General features: G+C 38.8%; 1 pseudogene; it reads right to left on the reverse strand.

The window, feature by feature from the left end:
* Positions 1-3,202: 3,202 nt before the first annotated feature.
* LOC122119941 lies at positions 3,203-21,298 on the reverse strand (annotated as a pseudogene).
* Positions 21,299-25,789: the final 4,491 nt, after the last annotated feature.

Here is a 25,789-nt window from a genome sequence, read left to right on the forward strand (position 1 = left end):
AATGTTGTTTTTCTTTCATGCATTTGTTTCTAATGCATTTATAAGATTATTTCTTTGTTGCTTTGTATGTCCCTCCCCCACACTATAACCCCTGCTTTCACTATATTTTATGTCTGTATAATTTGTGGAGGAGAAGGGGAAAAACAAGTCATTTAAGGTACAGGTGGACCCGTTGCAACAATGAGAAGTACAAGTTGTCATGTTGAAAACGAACTTTACAACTTTGGTGGATGGGGAGAGGATTGGCTGGGAGGGCGGGGGGAGGCTGGGAAGGGATGTGAAGGGTAAACAAAGGAGGAGGCTGCAATGTTTGATAAGAAAGGTACTCATTGTCTTGCCCATGTAATTGTAACCCCTCTGTACAGCATGTTCACAATAAAAATTTTAAAAAAAGGAAATAATTTCATGAAAACCATTTGGGATGATGCAACTGGATTTTCTCAGATGATGCCACATCACATGAAAAGTGAAATGTTCAGAAAGAGTCCATGTCAGTTAGATGTCAACCAAAGTCATTAGGGAATATTGGACCTTCTGGGTCCCATATCCAGTATCCATAAAGGCCACAAAGCATTGCTGTTCATCCAGGCATGTTTCAATAAGAATTCTGTGTGCAGATGCTTCTACAACTACATCTATTTACTATTCCATGGGAAAGCAATAAGCATGTCTAACTCAGCAATCAGTAGTTTGGGGGTCAATGCAGAAGTTGATATGCACGTTTGTGCTTTCAAATTTGGCTATTTTTTATAGCTAGTAGTTTTTTTAGACATGTTGAATACATGGGTCAATATATTGTCATGAAGCATTGACAATTCCACAATCTTTGGATTTTTCTATCCAAGATTTTCTGAGAACATTTGACTATGCAGGAAATCTTCCTCTCTTCCCTCAAACTTAAGACAATATTGTAAAAAGACTGCATTTTGTCCTTCCACACAAGACATATGAGACCCAGCTTCTATGCAAAGACTCCGATTACCCTGGGACACAGAGAAAGTTCAGGATATTAAATTTACTTTGTACAAGGTTGTAGTGTTGGGTCCATGCTATGGCACACTTACCCCAGTCATGCAATGTACAACAGAAAATACAAATTACAGTGTAACTCAAGGACTGAACATTATGAAATGTTGGTGGCTCATACACTGCCATGTGCCACACTAATGCAAATATTAGTAGTAGGGGAAATGTGAAGTTGAGGAAACTGGAGCCGACTGTGCTATCTGTTCATTCTTGTCTAAAGCTAATATGGCTCTGAAAGACAGTGTTTTAGTGGTTAGAAAAAACATAATTTCTAAACAGGTCATCACTGATTTCATATCATTTGTTTGGTGTGTCCTAGGGCTTGAACTCTGGGTCTGGGTGCTGTCCCTGAGGTCTTCAGCTCAAGGCTAGCACTCTATCACTTTGAGCCTCAGTGTCACTTCTGGTTTCCTGGTGGTCTATTGGAGATAAGGGTCTCATGGACTTTGCTATCCGGGCTGGCTTTGAACTGCAATCCTCAGATCTCAGCCTCCTGAGTAGCCAGGATTATAGATGTGAGCCACCAGTGCCCAGCCTTGCATATCATTTTAAATATTTGATTATATAGGATTTTATCACTAATATTTATACATTTTGTGTGACATGAATTAGTTGTTCCAGTGTGATTATTTGGACATCCCAGGTACTCATACAATGTGCCCTGATCAGATTCACACCCTCCATTACAATCGCAGCCACTTTTACCACTTCTTAAAACAATTTCAGCATGTTTCATTGCTTCATGTTCATACATGTTGAATAATACTTTGACCAAATTCAGCTGCTTGAACCATCTCCATTCAGCCCTCCCCTTCCATCTAGAGCCCACAACTGCATGAGACCTAAATTACACTCTAGTTATTCATTTTAATGAATAATTAACAGAGATTTTACTGATATTGGGGAGCACTCATTCTGTGACAAGTTCTACATGACTGCTAGAGAATAGGAAGTCAATATTTAGCTCAGTAATAAGAATTCAACAATATTAATGGAATTCCTAGTAATAACTTCAATGGAAATGAGATGTGTATGGATATTATTTGGATAAACATATTGAGTAACTTAGATATATTCAGTAAACACTGTGCCCTCAAAAGGAACAATCACAGAATTTTTTTTCACCAACACATTCTTATATTTCCATTGAAAATTAAAAGTAATAGAAGTCCATTGTCAGTTTCATAATCACTAATCTATTGGAAGTATAAATATCAGCAAAAAATCTAATGAATGAGAGAAGATAGGATAGAGGCCTTAATTATATGATCATAAGTTTTAAATAGTCATGTGATTCTGTAAACACAGTATAGAACTCAATAAATCAGTCTAGAACAAAAATTAATGCTTTTTTATTAAATTAAAAGGTTTAAATATGAAATGTGAACACTTTCATGCAATCAACAAATTGTAAAGTTGGATAATATAGCATAAAATATAATTAATTCATATAGATTTATATAATATATATTATTCAGATAAAGTCATTAAATAAGTACATGTTAATAAGCATATCCAGCCATGATTGACCAGACTTTTAGACATCTACCAACGTTAGTGACCTATTAGTTCACAAATTCAGTAGGTTATGAAAAAATTGAGATGCACTTTTATAGAATGTTTCAGCCATTTCTAGACTTCTGAAGCCATATGAGGAAAGCAGGGAGGGTGGGAGAAGAAAGAAAGAGAAGGAGATAAATTGGTAAAGGGGAAAAAGGAGATCCAACATTATAGACACAAAAATATACTCAAAGGCAGATATGTGAATAGAAATGCCTAATTATTGAACAAAACATACTCCAATGAGAATGCTAACACCTGAAACTTTGTTAACAGGAAAATTTACTGCAAAGAATTGGACCACTAAGCAACACTGATGTACAGCAAGAACTTGAGACAGTTAAATATTTAGGGAAGTGATCAACAAAGAAAAGTTAGACAGGAGAACAGTGGAGCTCATGGGATTGAGTGCAGAGTAAGAGGAACCCCCCCAAAAAAACAAACAGATTGAGATTCAAAGTTAAATAGCAATGGTGACTATATCTCTGCATGAGTAAATCATTTACCGATTGAAGTAGTTCCCACAATACAAAGTGATATGTCTAGAAAATGAGTGAAGATTTATTTCAGACTGTCGATCATATATTCAATCACATGCACTCATCTTAAGATAGCTTTATCTTCTAATATGTACATTGTTCTTGATGCCACACAGAGAGTTTCTATCTGGCCTTAACAAAATAATGTAGCACTTGGGGAAAAAAATGCAACTCAGGAGTCCTGCACTGGAGGCCAAGATGGAAAAAACTTCCACAACCACCATGACCTTCCCTTTGGCACTGTGGTAGACAGGCAGGAAGGTGAGCCACACACTGCAGAAAACCAGCATGCTGAAGGTCAGGAACTTGGCCTCATTGAAGGTGTCAGGCAGGTTTCTGGCCAGAAAAGCCACAGTGAAGCTGGCCAGGGCCAGGGAGCCCAAGTATCCCAGGACAGAGTAGAAGGTGGTGAGGGAGCCCTTGTTGTACAGGATGATGATGTGGCCATGTTCAGAATGTGCATCTGTGTCCACAAAGGGAGGAGAGGTTCCCAGCCAGAGGCCACAGAAGGTCACCTGGATGAGGGTGCAGATGGGGATGATGAAGTTAGGAGCCCCTGATACCAGTAGCCACCTCATCCTTCTCCCTGGGGAAGTGGCCTTGAAGGCCAGAACCACAGTCACCGTTTTGGCCAAGACAGTAGAAACAGCCACACTGAACACAATTCCAAATATTGTCTGCTGCAGAATACAAGTGATAGTGCTGGGACAGCCAATGAAAAGCAAGGAACAGAGGAAACAGAAGATGAGGGAGATGAGCAAGATGTAGCTGAGAGCCTGATTGTTAGCTTTGACAATGTGAGTGTTTTGGTACTTCACGAAGACTCCAAGAACAATTGCTGTAAGTGTAGACAACCAGAGAGCCATACAGGCCAGGAACATTCCCAAGGGGTCCCCATAAGCCAGGAAACTTGCAGCTTTTAGGAGGCACTGGTTTCTGTCTGTGTTGGCATACTGATGATCAGGACATTTCACACACTGCTCTACATCTGGTGAGGAGATGAAACAAACATTAGCTTTTTGTCTGTATTGTTCATTCTTCAAAGCAAATTAGAAAATCCCCTAGGAGACGTAGTTCTATCATATAAGTATTTTAAGCACAAATGTAAGTATCACCAGAAATTTCAATGTTCTTTTTTGTTTCATTTCTATGCAATAACACCACCTTCATTCCCAAATTCAATATTTTCATTCTAATTGAATCATGCCTTTAGAGTCAATCACACATTTGATAACCTTGTGTCATTATTGCCATTTCTAATACCATAACATCAATTTTCCACAACATGTCTCTTTGCTAAATGTGAACAATGCAATAAACTTCACAAAAAAATTGTGGATGATATAGCTTGCAATTTCCTCATATCTCTCTGAAATATAAATAGAAGATTTGTGACAATTTCTTGACTTTATCTGTTTATATTTGTCCTACATCCTTACAGTATAACAGTTGGGAAAAAATCAAATCATTCTTTGTAGCTCTAAGTTACCTATTCACAATACTTATGTCTACATCTTAAACCAAATACAAATTTCTGAGCACTTGCTCTGTGACAAAAGGAAATGTGTGGACAATGGAGTTTAATGATGTGCTGACCCTGATTTTATTGTTAAGCAAATACAGATTGCAGGAACATGAAGAATATTTTATAAGGCTTTTGTTTATTTTAGCAAACTTGACCATGAGTGATAAAAGACTTAAAGAGAAACTTTCCTGAAAAGTAAATAAGAATGGCCAATAGACATATGAAGAAATGCTCAACTTCTCTGGCCATAAAGAAAAGGCAAATCAAGACAACATTGAGATTCTACCTCACTCCAGTTAGAATGGCTATAATCAAGAAACCGAATAACAACAGATGCTGGAGGGAATGTGGCCAAAAGGGAACCCTACTCTATTGTTGGTGGGAATGTAAACTTGTTCAGCCACTTTGGAAAGCAGTATTGAGATTCCTTAAAAGACTCCACATACAGCTCCCATGTGACCCAGCAATTGCACTTTTCGACATTTACCCAAACGATCACAAACAAGGCTATGCGAAAGCTCCTAGCACAACTGTGTTTATTGCAGCATTACTTACCATAGCTAAGATATGGAACCAACCCAGATGCTTCTCAATAGATGAATGGGTTAAGAAAATGTGGTATATGTTTCTTTGGGCCTGGATTACTTCACTTAAAATATAATTTTTTTCCAAGTCTTTCCATTTCCTAAAAAATGGGATGATGTCTTTCTGATGGAGGCATAGAATACCATTTTATATATCTATACTACATTTTCTTGATCCATTCATTTACTAAGGGGGATCAGGGTTGGTTCCCTATCTTAGCTATGGTAAATAATGCTGCAATAAAGTAGTTGTGCTGGTAGCTTTAGTATGGTCTTGTTTGTGATCATTTGGGTAAATGTCCAAAAGTGGGATTGCTGGGTCATAAGGGAGCTCCATGTGAAGTCTTTTGAGGAAATTCTATACTGCTTTCCAAAGTGGTTGAACAAGTTTACACTCCACCAACAATACAGTAGAGTTTCTTCTGGCCACATCCCCTCAAGCATCTGTTGTTATTATAATTTTTGATTATAACCATTTTAACTGGGGTGAGGTGGAATCTCAGTGGTGTTTTGATTTGCATTTCTTTTATGGCTATGGCGTTGAGCATTTATTCATGTCTATTGGCCATTATCATTTCTTTCTCAGAAAAGTATCTCTTTAAGTCTTTAGCCCACTTATTTATCAAGAAGTTTATTCTTTGAGGATATGTTGTTGGGGGATTTAATTTTTTGGGTTCCAAGCATATTTTAGACACTTATCCATGGTCTGGACAGTGAAGATCTTCTCCCAATCCATGGGTTTTGTATTAATAACTAGTATAAGACTGGGGCAAGCAGAAAAGGTAAAAAACTATACACATATGACCAGATAAGATGAGGTTGATCAAAATGAACCCCAACATGGGGACACAAGTGGTTTTTTTCTTTCTTGCTATTGTTCCTAACATTTTTGTAAGGTACCGTATGCTTTTTTTCTTTGTATGTTCCTTCCCCACATTATAACCCTTGTTTTCACTGTATTTGATGTTGGTGCCTTGCATCTTATATATACACTTCTCTAATTTGGGGAGGGGAAGGGAAAAAACAAAATGGTTAAGTAGGGATATAGGTTGACCCATTGTAACAATGAGATGTACAAGACACTATGTTGAAAAACGAACTTTACAATTTAGGCGGGGTGGGGGGGAGTGTAGTTGTGGAGGTGGGAGGGAAGGGATGGTAGTGGAAAAACAAAGGCGGAAGTAACAATGCTTGATAGGAAAAGTACGCATTACCTTCCTCATGTAACAGTAACTCCTCTGTACATTATTTTTACAATAAAAACATGTAAGAAAAGAAAATGTGATATATATATATATATATATAATGCAATTATATACCTCCATCCTAAAGAATGACACCCCCTATCTGTTAAGAAATGGAAAAACTTGGAAAAAATTATATTAAGTAAAGTAACCAGACCCAAAGAAACATAGGTCCCATGGTTTTCCTTATTTTCAATAACTATCTCTCTAGGACAATTACCAAAGGTCAAAAGGTATGTACATATGACCATATAATATGGTGTTGGCATCCTTGTCTCAGTCCTGAATTTAGAGGAAATAGCTTTAACTTTTCACCATAAAGTATAATGCTGGCTGTAGGTTTGTCATATACAACCTTTATTATATTGAGGAATGTTCCATGGATTCTTAGTTTTTCCAGAGCCTTCATCATAAAGGGGTATTGGATCTTGTCAAATGTTTTTTCTGGATCTATTTAGATAATCAGGTGGTTCTTATCCTTGCTCTTGTTGATGTGATGAAATATATTAATTGATTTGCATATATTGAACCAACTTTGCATCCCTGAAATGAATCCTGTTTGATTGTGGTGTGTAATTTTTTGATGAGCTTTTGAAGTTGATTGACCAAGATTTTGTTGAGAAGTTTTGCATCAAGAAATGGGTCTATAGTTCTCTTTCTTGGATGATTCCCTGCCTGATTTTGGGATGAGGATTATACTGCCTTCATAAAAAGAGTGTGGTAGTGAATTTTCGCTTTTAATTTCATTGAAGAGTTGGAGGAGTATTGGTGTGTTTTCTGCTTTGAAGGCCTTGTAGAATTCTGCTGTAAATCCATCTGGTCCTGGGCTTTTCTTGGGTATGAGGTCTCTTATTGCTGCTTCTACTTCGATGCTCTATATGGGTCTGTTAAGTTGGTTTAAATCATCTTGGTTTAGTTTGGGCATGCCAGTATTTGCTAGAAATTTGTTTATATCTTTCAGATTCTCAAACTTATTAGCGTAAAGATTTGCGAAGTATCCCCTTATTATATTCTGAATCTTGGTTTGTTTCTGTAGTGATGTTTCCATTCTCATCTCTGAGTTTGTTTATTTGAGTGTGTTCTCTAAGGGTCTGTCAATTTTACCAGTTTTTTCAAAGAACCAACTCTGCTTATTTTTTTCTATAGTTTTTTAGACTCTAATTCATTTAATTTGGATTTAATTTTAATTATTTGTTTTCACCTAATGGATTGAGGTTTAGCTTGTTGTTCTTTTTCAAGCAGCTTTAGATGCCTCATTAAATTGTTGTTTTCAGACCTTTCCAATGTGTTAATGTAGGAACTCAGAGCTATAAGCTTGCCACTCTCTCCACTCCTCTTCACCCTAGTATAAGAAGGCCTATCTAGGGCAATAAAACAAGATTCAGACATAAAGGGGTTCCAAATTGGGAAAGATGAGTAAAACTCTCCCTCTTTACAGAAGACATGATCTTGTAATTAAAGAAGTCCATGGACTCCACTCCCAAGTTCTTTGAGCTGATCATCGAAGAATTTGGCAAAGTAGTAGGGTATAAAATTAACCCCAGAAATCAATGGCTTTCCTGTATGCCAATAATGAGAAGAGCATGCATGAAATTAGGAATGCAACCCTTTTTGTAATAGCCACACAGAAAAATATAATACTTCGGAATTAACTTAACAAAAAAGGTGAAAGACCTGTATGACAAAAACTTTAAAAACCTGAAAAAGGAAATTAAAGCAGAATCAAGCAACTGGAAACTTCCCACGTTCCTGGATTGGGAGGATTAATATTGTGAAAGTGGAAATACTGCCAAAGGCTATCTACAAATTCAATGTGATACCTATCAATATCCCAACCTCATTCTTATCTCCAATAAACCACCAAAAAACCAGAAGTGGTGCTGTGGCTCAAGCAGTAGAGTGCTCACCTTGAGCTGAAGAGTTGAGGGACAGTGCCCAAGCCCAGAGTTCAAGCACCACGACAAACAAAAAAAAAGGAAAAGAGAAGAAAATACTCACCTAATATGTAATTCAAGAACATGATTTGTATATTGTCTGGAAGAAATACCAACTGTTACAATTAAATTACTAGTTGAAGGAAAACTTGAGTTGTACAATCCTAGTATACATGTTTTACAATTGACTTGGAGCATTTGGAGGCATTAGGAAAGATGCTGAATTTCTCCTTCAATCATGACCTTACCTGTCCTATTAGCAATCTCATTTTCTGGGCAAGGGGTACAATCAAAGCAACAGGCAGCCTTTTCCTCCTGAGGAGATTTCCTGAATCCAGGACCACAACTTTCACTGCAAACAGAGTGAGGAGTCTGAGGAAAGTGAGATACGTGTTAGTAACTTTATACTTTTATACAACACATGAAAATGCATAAAATTTATATACATATTAATCCAATCATTTTTTCAGGATACTGTCATAGATTCTACATCACATGATCACTAATGCATATGTGTTATTGTCTTTATCACCAGCCTGTTAGCTCTTGAGGTATGGGAAACTTTCTCTGAGTGGTGAAGAACCAAATTTTGAAGGTAAACTTATGCAACCTATCTTGTTCATCTGAGAAATAGTGAAAAGGAGGGAGGAAGGACCCTTTTAGAATCTTTAAAAGCATGCTGTAAAATACAGCACAAGTCTCCCTTGTGTAGGGTTGTGTTATTGTCAGATCCATCATATAGTCCTCTTTGTTTTCTAGTAACATGAGATTAGGGTGCTCTTCTAAAACGGGCTACGAAGATGATTCCTCTCACCAGAAATACCCAAGGAACAGGACAATTATCCATCTACAGATATCCAAGGAAGAAGCCAACCAATCGTCAAATTGTCAGCATAAGGAAAAAGCAACACTGATACTCACTTGACACTATGTTGGATATGAACATTACAACTTGAGGGGTGGGTAGGGAGGGGTAAGTGGGAGATAAAGAAGGATGGGGTAACAATGATTAAAAGTAAATGTATTTATTGTCTTACCTTTGTACCTATAACCCCCTGCCTCATCACCTTGTCAATAATAAAATAAAAAGCAAATGAAAACCCAAAACTAGAACATTTCAAACACAAAAGTGTGGATGAAATTTTTATAAAAGACTGCAGATTAAAAACCTAGTGAGAGAGACAGGGAAGAAAGGGGTGATGCTGTTCAAAAAGAAATGTACTGTTTATCTGACTTAGGTAACCATAATCCTTCTGTATATCACATTTGCAATAACAATAAAAAAACTTAAAAATAGAGGTTAGAGTTCCGGGAAGATGGTGGAGGAGAAGCTGGAATCTGAACAAGCTCTCGCATAGAAAGCAGTTTTAGAGTTCCAGTGAACAGTCCTAAGCCAGAGAATCACACCAAGTGTGCCATCACAGGACAGAGAGTTAGACAAGAGAGGGGAAGCCAAGACAAGGAGACACATCTGAGCGCCTGCCAGCAGCCACCGCGGCTGCGGCAGGGTCTCAGCGGCGACCTCAGCCGCGACAATACCTGAGCGCTCACACAGAGAGTCCGGGACGAAAGAGCCAGACACAGCGGGTGAGAGGATTCTACTCAACACCAGCAAGAACCGACAAGGAGCGGACATCTTCATCCTGCAGTTTGCAGACCAGAGACGACCCAGGATCCAAGACTCGGCGTGAGTAGAAGCCCGACGTCCTCACTCCTTCTCAGGGAGCAGAGGAGGGAAGGCCACCCCTCCCCCCCAGCACCGGTGATCTCCATCTTGGATACCGACAAAGCTCGGAGGAGCTGCTAGCTCCAACTCAGGCCTTGGAATAAAACGAGTCATTTAACAGGTCACAAGAACTTAACGGTGAAGTGACCTGCCAGACTCAGCTCCATCCAGGGAAAAGTCACCCAGCTCAGGCACCAGCCACTGGAGTGGCTCTCCTCACTGGGTAACCAGAGCCAGAGACTGCCCCTCCCTCTAGCAGCCTCCACAATCAATTGAAAAACAGAAACCCTGAGAATGGCTCCAGGGTGGGCTCTGTGAATTTTTCACAAAATAGCCCCAGGGAAGAGCTACTGTTTGTTGAAAGGCCTCAACTCTACCAGAACCTAGCCTCATCACACCTCTTTTGTGATTCTCAAAGCAGATCACCCTCCCATTAAACTAACCTGGGAGGGGGATCTCAAAATCTTGGGTAAAGCAGAGCATTTTTCTGCCTGTTCGAACAAACTGACTTAAGAAACCAATCAAGCCACAGGACCTGGAGCTGACCAAAGACTCCAACAAGAGGCTGGTTACAGACAAAAGGGAGATACAGGATTCTTCCCACCCCCCCCAAAAAAATCAAAAAAAAAAAATCAAAGAACTTTTTTTTCTTCTTCTTCTTTTTTTTTTTTTTGGTACCACATATATATAAAATTTTTTTTTCTTTTCTAAAACTTTTATTAACCTTTAATTTTTGTCTTTTTTGAAAAATAATTGTTTTCCAGTAACTTTTTTTTCCCTCTTATAATTTTTATTTTAGGAATACGTGAATGTACGTTTTCCTTTCTTTTCTTGTCTTCTCTCTCTTTTTCTTTCTTTCTTAATTATCTTTTTGTTTTTTGTCTAGCTCTACTGAACTTCTGATCTTTTTTTTCCTCCCTTTCTTATCCTTTTCACCTTTTCCTTTCTTTTGTTCTTCTGTATGTGACTTAACTCTTGTCCTGCACATCCTCAGATAAACCCATAGTTAACTAGTAGACCCTATCCCCCATTGTGTACACACTTAATCCACAAATTTATTACTCAATTCAAAACCTCCGAGACTTAAATTCCTTAATAGCAGTACTACCTCTTTATACCTATATAATATTTTAAGCATTTTTTAAGTTTTTCACATCTCCTCTATCTCCCTCCTGTTTTCTCATTATATTCACATTCCTCTCTAAATAGATGGTCTTTCAATCTCCATAACTATATTAATTTTTACGTTTCTAATTTTTTTTCTGGTCTCTTTTCATTCCCCTTTCCCTTTCTTCTTTTTCTCTCCCTCTCTACTTGCATCCTACCCAACCTATTTCCTGCATTGAGATTAGGACATAGTTAACTCTCCCTGTGCCTCCCCACACCAATCTATTCCTAATTTTTACCCACATCTCTCCCTAACCCTAAAAATTTCTGGTTTTCCAAATTCTTCTCTGCGGTTCGAAGCCCATTAACATATAGTTGTTTGATGTTGAATAGATGTATCTGTTGAACTAGATTGTATCTGTAGACTATTGACTGTATAAATGCAAACGTTGGTTGATGGTTGCCTTAAGATAGTGTTGTAGCACAAAACTGGTGCTATTTTCATCTCAAATGGGCAGAGTAAGCCGGAAAAACACAAGAAAAATGGCAAATCCGGGTATCTCAATTCCCAATCTTGATAATCAGGGGTCAGATCAGATAATGAACTATCCAGAGGAGAGTTCCCAAATAGCTCTACAAACACTGGTGGCAAACATGATAAATGAGAAGTTTGACAACTTACAAAGGACTCTGTATGAGCGTGATAGGGAAAGAGAGGAGGCATCCCAAAAGTTTATACAGGAATATCATAAGCGTGAGGAAGCTACTCAAAAACTGATACAGGATTTGCATGAACAACTTGAGAATACTCAAAGAGAAAGGGAGGAATGGCGTGAGCAGGCTGAGAACACTCAAAGAGAACTGCAGGAATCTCACGAACGGGAGGAAGAGAACTGCAGGAATCCCACAAACGGGAGGAAGCTAATCAAAGAGTAATTCAGGAATTGAGAGACCAGGTAGAGAACACATAAAGATCATTAAACGCATTCATGGAATCCATTAACGAAGAGCTGAAGGAAGTCAGGGAGACCACAAAGGGAATGCTGAATGGAACCCAACAGAAGGAATGGGAGCCCAAAGAAACCATAACCAATCAACTAAGTGATTTGAGAACAAACACTGAACACCAAATTAAGGAAGTAAAGAAATTCATACAAGACCTAAAACAGAGCTTCAACAAAGAACTTGAAGCCATCAAAGCTGACCAACTAGAAGGAAAAGAGATAAAAAACAAAGTAGAGAGTCTTGACAGCAGGTTAGACCATGCAGAAGATCGAATCTCAGGGATTGAAGACAGCCTAGATATTATAGAGAAAGAACATACAACCATCCAAGACAAGTCCAAGAAATATGATAGATCTATCGAACACCTGGAAGACACCATCAGAAGGCCTAATCTAAGGATAATGGGTGTAGAGGAGCACCTAGAAACAGAAGTTAATGGTCTAGGAAATTTGTTTAACAGGATCCCGTAAAAACAAACATAAAAAAAGATAGGCCTATTCAGATACAAGAAGCTTTTAGAACCCCAAATAGACTGGACCAGAATAGGACATCGCACCGTCACATTATAATCCACACAGGATCAACTCAGACCAAGGAAAAGATCCTTAAAGCTGTCAAGGAGAAAAGGGTAATCACCTATAAAGGGAAAGCAATTAGAATCACCTCAGATTTCTCAGCAGAGACAATCAAAGCAAGAAGAGCCTGGAATGATGTATGCCATGCCCTAAAAACAAACAACTATCAACCAAGAATACCGTACCCAGATAAACTCTCCTTCATAACTGGAGGCCAAATAAAAACCTTCCATAGCAAAGAAAAATTGAAACAATACATCTCCACCAAACCAGCCCTACAAAAGATTCTCAAAGATGTCCTACACATAGAAAACCAACAAGACCGCAACAAAGGCCAAGAAACTGCACCCAAACAGAGAATCCAAGAACCATAGGAAGAACCCAGTTTTCACAGCCCCCATGAAGGTAGATAACATGGCAGGAACTCCCAAATACCTCTCAGTCCTATCTCTTAACGTTAACGGACTGAACTCTCCAATTGAGTGACATAGACTGTCTAGTTGGATTAAAAAACAAGACCCTTCTATCTGCTGCCTGCAGGAGTCACATCTTGCCCGTAAATACAAACACATTTTCAATGTTAAAGGCTGGAACAAAATCTACCAAGCAAACGGCCCCCATAAGCAGGCGGGAGTTGAAATCTTAATATCAGATAAAACAGACTTCAAATTAAAATTCGTGAGAAGAGATAAAGAAGGTCGCTACATACTAATTAAAGGATCTCTCCTTCAGGAGGATATTACAATTCTAAATATCTATTCGCCAAACAATGGAGCACCCAAATTTATCAAAGAAACACTACTTTCCCTCAAATCCCATATAGATCCAAAGACATTAATTGTTGAGGATTTTAACACACCACTCTCCCCACTAGATAGATCAAATTGGCAAAAACTCAACAGAGAAACCGCAGATCTAAACAGCTGCATAGATCAACTAGACTTAACAGACATCCACCCAGCAGCATCAGAATACACGTTTTTCTCAGGAGCACATGGAACGTTTTCTAAAATAGACCATATTTTAGGCCACAAAGCAAACTTGTCTAAATTCAGAAACATTGAAGTTATACCTTGCATTCTCTCTGACCAAAAGGGAATAAAATTAGAATTCAACACCAAAAGCCACCAAAGAAAGTCCGGTATCAAATGGAGGCTGAACAACACACTGCTGAATCATGAGTGGGTCATGGAAGAGATTAGAAAGGAAATTCAAATGTTCATGCTATTCAACAAAAATGAACACACAAATTACCAGCTCCTCTGGGACACAGCAAAGGCAGTACTCAGAGGCAAGTTTATAGCTCTGAGCTCCTACATCAACAAATTGGAGAGATCTGAAACTAGCAATTTAATGACACATCTAAACCTCCTTGAAAAAGAGCAGCAAGATAAACCCCAATCCAGTAGACGGAAAGAAAAAATCAAAATTAAATCAGAATTAAATGAATTAGAATCCAAAAAAACTATAGAAAGAATCAACAAAACAAAGAGTTGGTTCTTTGAAAAACTTAACAAAATTGACAGACCCTTAGCAAATCTTATCAGAAAAAGAAGAGAACACACCCAAATTAATAAACTCAGAGATGAGAATGGAAACATCACCACGGAAACAACCAAGATTCAGAACATTATAAGGGAATACTTCTCAAAACTTTATGCTAATAAGTTTGAGAACTTGACAGAAATGGACCTTTTCCTAGCAAATATTGACATGCCAAAACTAAACCAAGATGAGTTAAACCAGCTTAACAGGCCCATATCAAGTATTGAAATAGAAACAGCAATAAGAGACCTCCTAGCTAAGAAAAGTCCAGGACCAGATGGTTTTACAGCAGAATTTTACAGGGCCTTCAAAGCAGAGCTCACACCAATACTCCTCCAACTCTTCAATGACATTGAAAGAGAAAGCTCACTACCGAACACATTCTATGAAGCCATCATAACCCTCATCCCAAAACCAGGCAGGGACTCATCAAAGAAAGAGAACTATAGACCCATTTCTTTGATGAACATTGATGCAAAACTTCTCAACAAAATTTTGGCCAATCGACTTCAACAATTCATCCAAAAAATCATACACCACGATCAAACAGGATTCATTTCAGGGATGCAAAGCTGGTTCAATATACGCAAATCAATTAATATTATTCATCACATAAACAGGAGCAAGGATAAGAACCACATGGTTATCTCAATAGATGCAGAAAAAGCATTCGACAAGATCCAACACCCCTTTATGATGAAGGTTTTGGAAAAATTAGGAATCCATGGAACATTCCTCAATACAATAAAGGCTGTATATGACAAACCTACAGCCAGCATTATACTCAATGGTGAAAAACTAAAGCCATTTCCTCTTAACTCAGGAACAAGACAAGGATGCCCACTCTCTCCACTTCTCTTCAATCTAGTATTAGAATGCCTAGCTACAGCAATAAGACAAGATGTAGACATAAAGGGGATCCAAATAGGGAAAGTAGAAATAATACTCTCCCTCTTTGCAGATGACATGATCTTGTATTTAAAGAATCCCATAGACTCCAATCCCAAATTACTCAAGCTGATTCAAAACTTTGGCAAAGTAGCAGGTTATAAAATTCACCCCCAAAAACCAATGGCTTTTCTGTATGCCAACAATGAGAAAAATGTGGCTGAAATTACGAAAGCAATTCCATTTGTAATAGCCCCACAAAAAAATAAAATACCTAGGAATTAACTAAAGAAGTGAAGGACCTCTATGATGAAAACTTTAAAATCTTGAAAAAGGAAATCAACACAGAACTTAAAAAATGGCAAAACCTCCATGCTCCTGGATTGGAAAGATTAACATCGTGAAAATGGCAATACTTCCCAAGGCTATCTACAAATTCAACGCAATACCTATCCAAATTCCAACCTCATTCTTCAAGGAAATAGAAGAGGCAATCCAAAAATTCATATGGAACAATAAAAGACCCCGAATAGCAAAAACGCTCCTCAACGGAAAGAACACTGCTGGAGGAATATCAATACCAAACTTCAAACTCTACTATAAAGCCATAGTAATCAAAACAGCTTGGTATTGGCATCAGAACAGACCTCAGGACCAATGGAATAGAATTGAAAACCCAGAAATGAACCTACAGACCTATAGCCATCTAATCTTCGATTAGGGAGCTAAAACAATAGAATGGAAGAAAGACAACCTCTTCAGTAAATGATGCTGGCAAAATTGGTTAACTACATGTAGAAAACTTAAGCTAGATCCTTATATATCACCCTGTGCCAGAATCAACTCCAAATGGATCAAAGACCTTGAACTCAAAGCACACACTCTGAAAACATTACAGGATGGAATAGGAGAAACCTTAGGTCTCCTTGGCTCAGGCCGAAATTTTCTGAATAGAGACCCGGAAACACAACAAATCAAAGAAAGGTTGGACAAATGGGATTGCATAAAGTTGCAGAGCTTCTGCAGGGCAAATGACATAGCTAGCAAGATCAATAGAAAGCCCACGGATTGGGAGAAGATCTTTACTAGCCATACAACGGACAAGGGTCTCATATCTAAAATATACTTGGAACTCAAAAAATTAAACCCTCCAACAACAAATCCTCAAAGAAACAACTGCCCAATAAATAAGTGGGCTAAAGACTTAAAGAGAAACTTCTCTGAAGAAGAAAGAAGGATGGCCAATAGACACATGAAGAAATGTTCAACATCCCTAGCCATAAAAGAAATGCAAATCAAAACAACATTGAGATATCACCTCACTCCAGTTAGAACGGCAAAAATCAAGAACTCTAACAACAACAGATGCTGGAGGGGATGTGGACAGAAAGGAACCTTACTTCATTGTTGGTGGGAATGTAAACTTGTTCAACCACTTTGGAAAGCAGTAAGGATCTTCCTCAAAAGACTCCACATAGAGCTCCCCAATGACCCAGCAATCCCACTTTTGGGCATTTACCCAAATGACCACAAACAAGGCCACACTAAAGCTACCAGCACAACTATGTTTATTGCAGCATTATTTACCATAGCTAAGATATGGAACCAACCCAGATGCCCCTCAGTAGATGAATGGATCAAGAAAATGTGGTATATATACACAATGGAATTCTATGCCTCCATCAGAAAGAGTGACATTTCCCCATTTGTTAGGAAATGGAAAAACTTGGAAAAAATTATATTAAGTGAAGTAAGCCAGGCCCAAAGAAACGTAGGTCCCATGGTTTCACTTATTTGTAATATCTAGTATATGTATGAGTCAAGAGGAAAAGGTCAGATAATGTGATGTCAGGAAAATGAACCCTTAAATGTGTATTTTAATGTTTTTTTCTTTCATGCATGTGTTTCTAACACATTTATAAGATTATCTCTTTGTTGCTTTGTATGTCCCTCCCCCACAGTATAACCCCTGCTTTCACTATATTTGATGTCAGTATAACTTGTGGAGGAGATGGGGAAAAACCAGTTGTTTAAGGATACAGGTGGACCTGTTGCAACAATGAGAAGTACAAGTTGTCATGTCCAAAATGAGCTTTACAACGTTGTTGCGGGGGGGGGGGGGGATGGGGGGGAAGGGGGGGAAGGAGAAGGATTGGGATTAGTGTGGGAGAGGGAGGCTGGGAAGTGATGTGAAGGGTAAACAAAGGAGGAGGCTGCAATGCTTGGTAAGAAATATACGCATTATCCTGCCCATGTTACTGTAACTCCTCTGTACAGTATGTTCACAAATAAAATTAAATTAAATTAAAAAAAAAAAAAAGAAAAATTGTTGAGCCTATGAGAATAAAGAGACCTGGCAAAAATGCTGTTTACATAAAGATGCAGTTAATAAAGAAAAACTAGGAGGGTAGTAAGAAACCTGCCCTCATGGCTTAGGAATGATGGGTGACAATGTTGTCAGACACCTTGTATCCATATACTGTTTTGTAGAATGGGAACTTCTTTGTACAACTACTTAAAGATAATAATAATAATAAAATGTTTTGAAATTAAAAAAAATAGAAATTTAAAAAGAAAAATAATCAGTTTAACAAATTGATTTATTGCTTCTTATAGATTATAAGACTGAGTCTTATAAATTGATTCTAATATATTCTTAGAAATTGATGACTGAGCCAGGTGCCTGTGGCTCATGCCTGTCATCCAACTACTCAGGAGGCTGACATTTGAGGCCTGAGGTTCAAAGCAAGCCCAGGCAGCAAAGTTAGTTTATTTCCAATGAACCACCAGAAAACCAGAAGTGGTGCAGTGGCTCAAGTGGTATAGTGCTGTGGCTCATGTGGTAGAATATTAGACTTGAGCTGAAGAGTTGAGGGACAGCGCCCAGGCCCAGAGTTCAAGCCCCACGACTGAAAAACATTGATTATTGAGCTTTTTGTCAGAATGATAGGATATTTCTAAGATGTCATCTACATTTGATTATATGAAACAAATGTACATTTGCAAATATGCTGTTAAATTCATACATTCCTTTTCCTTTCATTACTCAGTGTATCAAAAATTTTAGTTGTAAGTACTTAAATGTTCAGTGCCAGGGTATTAATGAGCAGGAGGAGTATAAATTCTGGATTTTTGCTTGTTTCTGTTTAGTTCAAATCATTACAGTTAGCTCCAACCCACCTCAGTAGTTCTTGTGCCCCATTCTATCATATCTTCAGATACAGACAGTTGATGGCCACCTGGAGCATATGGATTGAATTTTCCTATTTTAACCTTAAATTCAAGACCTTCTGGAAGATTCCAAATGTTTACAATGTCATACTCTGCTTCCAACTTCCTTTTTTCATCCAAAATCACTTGGGCTCCAACAGGATTGTGAAATTGGATGTTCTTCAGAAAAGGATGCAGCTAAAAGAAATACAACATCTTATAGTGAAGTGAATCCAAGAGTTAAGAAAGAAAATCTGGATTAAGCAAAGGTCTTCATTGTCTTTAATACCTGCTTTATAATTTGAGATTAACACAAATACCAATTAAAGTAGAACCTAAGAAATATCAAAAGACTTCTTTCAAGAGAAACACCTTTTATGTAAATCTCAAAAATGAGATACTTCTCAGTTGCATAGCTACTGTTTATAACCACTAATTTCAGGAATCTCTGTAGAGTTTTAGTTAACTAAATATGTAATTTGGTTTGAAATGTAAACATTTATGAAATGTGTAGTTAATACTAGATAAAAATTCTAGGTGACATTATTTTACAAATTTATAGAGAAAATCTGGGTGTACTATTTTTTTGTTGTTCATGGGGCTTGAACTCTGGGCTTGGGTGCTGTCCCTTTGCTCTTCAGCTCAAGGTGAGGCACTACCACTTGAGCCACAGTGCCACTTCTGGTTTTCTGGTGGTTAATTGGAGATAAGAGTTTCATGGACTTTCCTGCTTAGACTGGCTTTGAACCACGATCTTCGGATCTCAGCCTCTTGAGTAGCTAGGATTATAGGCATGAGCTTCCAGCCCCTGGCTTGGTGTACATTTTTTAAATCATTGACAATGAACAAGGTGAAATCATTTGTAACACAAATCATTGATGGAAAACTGAAACCCATTGCTTTTATCCACTTGCTTATTTTTCTTTCAGAACACATAAAGAAGGGTATGAAGGCAACTGCACTGACATTAAAACCAGCATTTCTATTTCTTGAGTTTCAAAAAATATCTGAAATATTTAATTTCGACCTGCATGATACCCCACTAGTAATTGAGTTTGCTAATGGTGTGTACCATCTGAACCAGAAGGCATTACCTGTGTAGGAGAAGGCACTGTCCATTTTCTATTTCCCATTGGTTGTTCTTCTGTTTGATGAAGAAGAATCCCATGGAGGGCCTGGGCTACAGCATACACAGCATTGTATATATTGTAACTCTCTTCAGACAGGGTCATGTCAAAAACCTGTCTAGGCAATCATTCCAAGGAAGCATCATATGGACAGTTCACCCAGGTTACACAGTCAGATTCAGACTGTGAACAGTTAAAAGAAAGAAACCAAAATCTAGCCAGGAAAAAGTCTTCTGGGTATTTGGAAGGGTTAGCTGCTCTGATAAAATCTATGAACCCAGAAATATCTGCAAGGTGGTGTAAAAACATGAGAGGTACATGGAATGAGCCTAGCATGAAATATTTTCTTCTCATAGTTAAATCCCACGGGTAGTTTATGATACAAACTTTTCCTGTTATTAAAAAATGTTCAAAATACAACATGAAATCAAGTAGGGATTCATTATCACCATAAATGATGGAAACATTTGCCGATGATTTAGTAATCTGGTTATATATTGCCATTACTCTCAATATGTCTGACAGGGTGCTGACTGGCACCACTTCCTCAAAGGCTATGCAGACTCTGCTCTTGGACATCTCATCTCTCAATTCTGGAAGAATCCACAAGCCATTCTCATCTTGTGAGATCAGCAGCCCCACCCAGTTCCAGCTGAAATGAAGCAGTAAGGACATTATGGCAATAGCTAGAGTTGTGTCTTTTGGGGCCATCTGATAGAGAGAAGGAAATTTCCTGGCATCATTCAGGATAAGATCAAAAGGCCCAAATGCAAGCTAAAAGGATGAGAAAATTGGGGGGGGGGGTCTGTGAGTAAGAAGACTGCCATCCATCAGAATTTCAGTCTTAAAGTATATCAAACAAAGCTGCATGTGGAGAAGAAAGGTTCATTTTTCTCTTTTTAAAAAACCATTTGTTCTTGCTGGCTCCTGGGGACTTATGATTGTAAGCGTAGCTGTTTGGGTAGCTGAGGTCTGAGGATCACAGTTAAAGCTAGACTAGGTAGAAAGTACAAGAAGCTCTTAGCTATACTTAAGCACCAAAGTGCCAAAAGTGGAGCCATAGCTAAAGTGGTACAGTACTGGCCTTGAGCCAAAAAGCACAGGGGCAGTGCCCAAAACCTGAGTTCAATCCCCAGGACTGCCCCCCAAATAAACAGCAAACCTTTAGTATTGTAAAATTTTATCGGCTCAAAAATCCTATCTCAGGGCCAGGATATGGCTCAGTGGTAGAGTGCTTTCCTTGCATGCATGAGTTCCTGGGTTCAATTCCTCAGCACCACATAAGCAAAAAAAGTTGGATGTGGTGCTGTGTTTCAAATGGTAAAGTGCTAGCGTTGAGCTGAAGAGCTGAGGGACAGTGCCTAGGCCAAGAGTTCAGGCCCCATGACCAACAACAAAAATACAAAAGTAGACATGTTTTCACATTCCCTCATCCCTTCCACCCTCACCTGTGGAAACCTGTAGAGTTCCAACAGTGTCCCAACTTTGGCCGATATTGTTCCTGATGTTCCTGTAAGTACTGCCACAGACTTTCTTTCTTGCATGCAGGTGTAGTTTGGGATCTTGTACTGCCCAGTGAGCCAAATAAAAAGATTCTCATACAAGGACCAACTTCTGAAATCAACATTATAGATATCAAATCCTTGAGTCAGGTTTTGTAAAACATCAGAATTCTTGTTGATTTTCTCAACAGCAAAAGCCAAGGCCAGGGGAGTTCCGGGAAGATGGCGGAGGACAAGCTGGAATCTGAACAAGCTCTTGCATAGAAAACAGTTTCAGAGTTCCAGTGAACAGTCCCAAGCCAGAGAATCACACCAAGTGTGCCATCACAGGACAGAGAGTTAGTCAAGAGAGGGGAAGCCAAGCAGACACATCTGAGCAGCTGCCGCTGCGGCGGCAGGGTCGCAGCGGCGACCACCGCCACGGAGGCATACCTGAGACGCAGTCCGGGACGAAGGAGCCAGACGCAGCGGACAAGCGGATTCTACTCAACACCAGCAAGAACCGACAAGGAGCGGACAACTTCATCCTGCACTTTGCAGACCAGAGACGACCCGGGATCCAAGACTCCGCGTGAGTAGAAGCCCCACTTCCTCACTCCTCTGGGAGCAGAGGAGGGAAGGCCACCCCTCCCCCCCCAGCACCGGTGATCTCCATCTTGGATACCTACAAAGCTCGGAGGAGCGGCTAGCTCCAGCTCAGGCCTTGGAATAAAACGAGTCATTTAGCAGGTCACAAGAACTTAACGGCGAAGTGACCTCACAGACTCAGTTCCATCCAGGGAAAAGTCACCCAGCTCAGGCGCCAGCCATTGGAGTGGCTCTCCTCACCGGGTAACCAGAGCCAGAGGCTGCCCCGCCCTCTAGCAGCCACCACAATCAATTGAAAAACAGAAACCCTGAGAATGGCTCCAGGCTGGGTGCTGTGAGTTTTTTTTCACAAAATAGCCCCAGGGAAAAGCTACTGTTCTTTGAAAGGCCTCAACTCTACCCAGAACCTAGCCTCATCACTGCATCCCCCTCTTTTGTGATTCTCAAAGCAGATCACCCTCCCAGTAAACTAACCTGGGAGGGGGATCTCAAAAACTTGGGTAAAGCAGAGCATTTTTCTGCTTGTTCCAACAAACTGACTTAAGAAACCAATCAAGCCACAGGACCTCAAGCTGACCAGAGACTCCAACCAGACTCTGGTTACAGACAAAAGGGAGATACAGGACTCTTCCCACGCCTCCCAAAAAAAAAAAAAAAAAAAATCAAAGAACTTTTTTTTTCTTCTTCTTCTTTTCTTTTATTTTTCTTTTCCTTGTTTTGTTTTTTTTTTCATTTTTTGTTACCTTATATATATATAAAATTTTTTTTTGCTTTTCTAAAACTTTTATTAATCTTTAATTTTTGCCTCTTCTGAAAAAATAATTGTTTTCCATTAACTTTTTTTTTTTCTCCTCTTATAATTTTTATTTTAGGAATACGTGAATGTGTGTTTTCTTTTCTTTTCTTGTCTTCTTTCTCTTTTTCTTTCATTCTTAATAATCTTTTTGTTTTTTTTTCTAGCTCTACTGAACTTCTGATCTTTTCTTCTCACTTTCCTATCCTTTCCATCTTTTCCTCTTTGTTCATCTGTATGTGACTTAACTCTTGTCCTGCACATCCTCAGATAAACCCGTAGTTAACCAGTAGACCCTATCCCCCATTGTGTACACACTTAATCCACAAACTTATTACTCAATTCAAAACCTCTGAGACTTAAACTCATTAATAGCAGTACTACCTCTTTATACCTATGTAATATTTTAAGCATTTTTTTAAAGTTTTTCTCATCTCCTCTATGTCCCTCCCTTTCTCTCAACATATTCATATTCCTCTATAAATAGATGGTCTTTTAATCTCTAAAATAACATTAATTTTTACGTTTCTATTTTATTTTCTGGTCTCTTTTCATTCCCCTTTCCCTTTCTTCTTTTTCTCTCTCTCTCTACTTACATCCTACCCAACCTATTTCCTGCATTGTGATTAGGACATAGTTAACTCTCCCTGTGCCTCCCCACACCAATCTATTCCTATTTTTTACCCACATCTCTCCCTAACCCTAATAATTTCTGGTTTTCCAAATTCTTCTCTGCGGTTCGAAGTCCTTTAACATATAGTTGTTTGATGTCGAATAGATGTATCTGTTGAACTAGATTGTATCTGTAGACTATTGACTGGACAAATGCAAACTTTGGTTGATGGTTGCCTTAAGATAGTGATCTAGCACAAGACTGGTGCTATCTTCATCTCAAATGGGCAGAGTAAGCCGGAAAAACACAAGAAAAATGGCAAATTCGGGTATCTCAATTCCCAATCTTGATAATCAGGGGTTAGAACAGATAATGAATAATCCAAAGGAGAGTTCCCAAACAGCTCTACAAACACTGCTGGCAAACATGATAAATGAAAAGTTTGACAACGTACAAAGGACTCTGTATGAGCGTGATAGGGAGAGAGAGGAGGCATCCCAGAAGTTTATACAGGAATATCATAAGCGTGAGGAAGCTACTCAAAAACTGATACAGGATTTGCGTGAACAACTTGAGAATACTCAAAGAGAAAGAGAGGAATGGCGTGAGCAGGCTGAGAACACTCAAAGAGATCTGCAGGAATCCCATGAACGGGAGGAAGCTAATCAAAGAGTAATACAGGAATTGAGAGACCAGGTAGAGAACACACAAAGATCACTAAAGGCATTCATGGAATCCATTAAAAAAGAGCTGAAGGAAGTCAGGGAGACCACAAAGGGAATGCTGAATGGAACCCAACAGAAGGAATGGGAGCCCAAAGAAACCATAACCAATCAACTAAGTGATTTGAGGACAAACACTGAACACCAAATTAAGGAAGTAAAGAAATTCATACAAGACCTAAAACAGAGCTTCAACAAAGAACTTGAAGCCATCAAAGCTGACCAACTAGAAGGAAAAGAGATAAAAAAACAAAGTAGAGAGTCTTAACAGCAGGTTAGACCATGCAGAAGATCGAATCTCAGGGATTTAAGACAGCCTAGATATTATAGAGAAAGAACATACAACCATCCAAGACAAGTCCAAGAAATATGATAGATCTATCGAACACCTGGAAGACACCATCAGAAGGCCTAATCTAAGGATAATGGGTGTAGAGGAGCACCTAGAAACAGAAGTTAATGGTCTAGGAAATTTGTTTAACAGGATCCCGTAAAAACAAACATAAAAAAAGATAGGCCTATTCAGATACAAGAAGCTTTTAGAACCCCAAATAGACTGGACCAGAATAGGACATCCCACCGTCACATTATAATCCACACAGGATCAACTCAGACCAAGGAAAAGATCCTTAAAGCTGTCAAGGAGAAAAGGGTAATCACCTATAAAGGGAAAGCAATTAGAATCACCTCAGATTTCTCAGCAGAGACAATCAAAGCAAGAAGAGCCTGGAATGATGTATGCCATGCCCTAAAAACAAACAACTATCAACCAAGAATACCGTACCCAGATAAACTCTCCTTCATAACTGGAGGCCAAATAAAAACCTTCCATAGCAAAGAAAAATTGAAACAATACATCTCCACCAAACCAGCCCTACAAAAGATTCTCAAAGATGTCCTACACATAGAAAACCAACAAGACCGCAACAAAGGCCAAGAAACTGCACCCAAACAGAGAATCCAAGAACCATAGGAAGAACCCAGTTTTCGCAGCCCCCAAGAAGGTAGATAACATGGCAGGAACTCCCAAATACCTCTCAGTCCTATCTCTTAATGTTAACGGACTGAACTCTCCAATTAAGCGACATAGACTGTCTAGTTGGATTAAAAAACAAGACCCTTCTGTCTGCTGCCTACAGGAGTCACATCTTGCCCGTAAAAACAAACACATTTTCAATGTTAAAGGCTGGAACAAAATCTACCAAGCAAACGGACCGCATAAACAGGCGGGAGTTGCAATCCTAATATCAGATAAAATAGACTTCAAATTAAAATTCGTGAGAAGAGATAAAGAAGGTCGCTACATACTAATTAAAGGATCTCTCCTTCAGGAGGATATTACAATTCTAAATATCTATTCGCCAAACAATGGAGCACCCAAATTTATCAAAGAAACACTACTCTCCCTCAAATCCCATATAGATCCAAAGACATTAATTGTTGGGCATTTTAACACACCACTCTCCCCACTAGATAGATCAACTCGGCAAAAACTCAACAGAGAAACCGCAGATCTAAACAGCTGCATAGATCAACTAGACTTAACAGACATTTACCGAACATTTCACCCAGCAGCATCAGAATACACGTTTTTCTCAGCAGCACATGGAACGTTTTCTAAAATAGACCACATTTTAGGCCACAAAGCAAACTTGTCTAAATTCAGAAACATTGAAGTTATACCTTGCATTCTCTCTGACCACAAGGGAATAAAGTTAGAACTCAACACCAAAAGCCACCAAAGAAAGTCCGGTATCACATGGAGGCTGAACAACACACTGCTGAATCATGAGTGGGTCATCGAAGAGATTAGAAAGGAAATTCAAATGTTCATGCTATTCAACAAAAATGAACACACAAAATACCAGCTCCTCTGGGACACAGCAAAGGCAGTACTCAGAGGCAAGTTTATAGCTCTGAGCTCCTACATCAACAAATTGGAGAGATCTGAAACTAGCAATTTAATGACACATCTA

This window comes from Dipodomys spectabilis, unplaced genomic scaffold (assembly GCF_019054845.1).
Source record: "Dipodomys spectabilis isolate Male_0828 unplaced genomic scaffold, ASM1905484v1 ptg000173l, whole genome shotgun sequence".
NCBI lineage: Eukaryota > Metazoa > Chordata > Mammalia > Rodentia > Heteromyidae > Dipodomys > Dipodomys spectabilis.